Source organism: Strongylocentrotus purpuratus, unplaced genomic scaffold (genome assembly GCF_000002235.5).
Source record: "Strongylocentrotus purpuratus isolate Spur 01 unplaced genomic scaffold, Spur_5.0 spur5_scaffold_14, whole genome shotgun sequence".
In the NCBI taxonomy this organism is placed as follows: domain Eukaryota; kingdom Metazoa; phylum Echinodermata; class Echinoidea; order Camarodonta; family Strongylocentrotidae; genus Strongylocentrotus; species Strongylocentrotus purpuratus.
In genome coordinates this window covers 22952443-22955306 of record NW_022145599.1, presented here as the reverse complement: position 1 = coordinate 22955306, position 2864 = coordinate 22952443, and positions in this window count along the sequence as shown.

Genomic DNA, 2864 nt, shown 5'->3' with positions numbered 1-2864 from the left:
CTAGATAACTTGTCACGCACATAAAGTTACTCAGCGATGTAAAAAAAAAAAAAAAATCTTACGGAATAATTATAGTGTCATATTATTTATATTTTAACTAAGAAATAGTTGAAATTGAATGTGTTTTCGTTAATTTCTTGAATTAACAGATGATTGTAAAGGAAAAAAATGGTTTTAAAAACGGGTTTTCTAATGCAATTAAGGTCACACATTTTAATCGTTTGTGGTCAGATTTTCATTATTTTATTTTAGTTTTATGTAATACAGTAAATTATCGCCATGACCAAACGTATTTATTTATGCACCTTTTTATATAAATCTTTCGTTTTCACATGTTTATTGCATAGGAAATCAGCCCTTCTTGTACTCAATCATATGAGCTTGAATGATAATATATGAATAAATACATTGGTACAAATATCAATACTGGAAAGGACATGAATGAATTCGTATTGCTTTTATGTTTTTGTAGATGCGGCAAAATTACACTTTTTCACGGTAAAATAAAAGTGTCAAAATTATTGCTCGCTCGCAAAATCTATATAATCGGTAGTTGATTTTCCGGGCAATTAATTCTAGCCAACCCCAGGCGAAATGGCGCCCCTATACGCTCATGTTTGCAATATTCATTTGTCATGTTTTGCTGTTGTTTTCTTCATTTCTACCGTTTTTTATGAACAAGTCTTTGCTCCTGACATTGCCAACTTAAACTTGTCTTAAATGTCTCCTCTATTGGAGAACTCCTTCTTCTATTGATTCCTATATCAGTTACTCTTGTTAGGTACATGTGCGAGGAAATATAAATAGAGTACATACTGCGAACAGTCTAAAGCGGGCAATCTCGGAGGGGTCATACGAGGTCAAGTTCACGACAAGCCGTGGCAGTGGTGTATCCAGAAACGGATTAATATAGGGGGCGTCCTCCTCGGATGGAAGGAGGAATGTACCTGCCATCCTGCACTTCTTGCCATTTGTCCACTGCCTGTTTTATTTATTCATACTGGTTCCCTAAACTAAAAAAGGGAGGGGGCACCGACGGCTAAATTCTATGCTGGATACGCCACTGCCCTGGTTGCAGGCAATGAAAGGAAAAGAAATCAAACCCTTCACCTTCTATTCTATATTAAGCCGAGGGAATCTGGTTTAAGCGGCAAAGGAACTTAAGAGTTACTTCAAAGATTTAAACAAGATTAGAAAGGCAGCTACCGTATGATGGGTTAGTTCACACATAATTTCTTTAGAAAGAACTAACAACGAATTATGTAATGAAGGCTTACCAGTAACTGGGTAAACCCTGGAAAGTATTGAGGTCGTCAAAAACATTGTAAAGGATTAACCGGTGTGTCATTATTGTTCAAAATTAATATCTAAGGTATTTCTCTTGATATTTTCACCTTTAGCATGGCATTATAAATCAATATGACATTAGTTTTTAGTTTATGCTACGCAAGGCCGGTGATATTTGTGTATTGACAGAGACGGCAGAGAGGGGGAGAAAGAGGGGGAGAGTAATGAGAGGCTTGGGGAAGATAGCTATAGCGATAGAGAGAGAGAGTGTGTGAAAGAGAGAGAGAGAGAGAGAGAGAGAGAGAGAGAGGGGGGGGGGTGGAATAATACTAACAGAAAAGGTATATAATTCAGACCACTCCCGATTTCATGGAGGCAAAGCGATCTTTTAGAGAGCTCCATCTTCTATGCAAAGGTGAAATGAGGTCAAGTTCAAGTTGGAGCCAATCATTAAACCATTTCCATTATTGCGGAAAGCCAACGTTAATTTGTTCCTCAGTTACATTATAGTCTATATACACAGACTCTCGTTTGTAGGTATGTACATATCATACCTTGTCAGTGGCGTAGCGTGTATTTGGCCATTGAGGACGAGGGAGGGGCAGTGTCACCATCTTACCTGATCATGTTGATGGATAAAATGAGAGAGGACGCGGCTATGATGGTATGGTGACAAGTTGTGTGATGGGTCAAAATATAATATTTTAAAATTCAAATTTTCATGTGCCCGTCTCCCTTTCCTCTTTTTCTCTCGAGCACCCTTATCTTCCTTTTCCATTTGTTTGATTGGGGAGGGGCTGGGGGCAGCTGGACCATGTGCCCCGTTCATGTATCTTAGCCCTAATAAAGCACAGTAGAAAATAAAAGACATACAACATGAAAAAGAGATTCTGGTCACATGAAATATGGATATATTGATTAAAGAAAAGGACTTGAACAGCCCCCCTTGCCCCGCCAGTGTTTTATGGCAATTGGGTCCAGACACACCCCTTTTTTTTCTTTTTAGAATGGTCCACTGATGCCCCCAAAACATACATATTGCATTTGATCTCTATTTCCTCCTCTTCTTTTCCTAACCCGCTACTGCAATTAAGAAAAGTAAGTCATGAATATATTTTTATGAAACCAATGATATTTTTTAATAATGGTGATAATAAGATAAAATAGAGTTTGGCTTTAAGAATAATAAACACGGGTACAATTATAATAAAATCTTGCTACATGATGTTAACGAAAAGATTGTATACCCTAGTTCGGCACATTACTTCGCCAGATGTCAGATAGACAAACCGCACATCGTATCCTTATACATTATTTATATACGATAAATACATCACGTGGAAGTACGATGAACTTTAGCCTTTTATCAAGACTGTATTTTTAGTCACGGTGGGGAGTTGCAGCGTAACAGACTGCTGACGTCGTACTAGTGTTAATGAATAACACATACATAATTTTTAAAGTATTTTCCCGTTAAAAATGTTATACTCCTCTTGTTAATTCCAATAAATATTGGCAATTGATCTTTCATTTCATGAATAAAATATCATTAATTGTTTTATCACTTCATATCAATG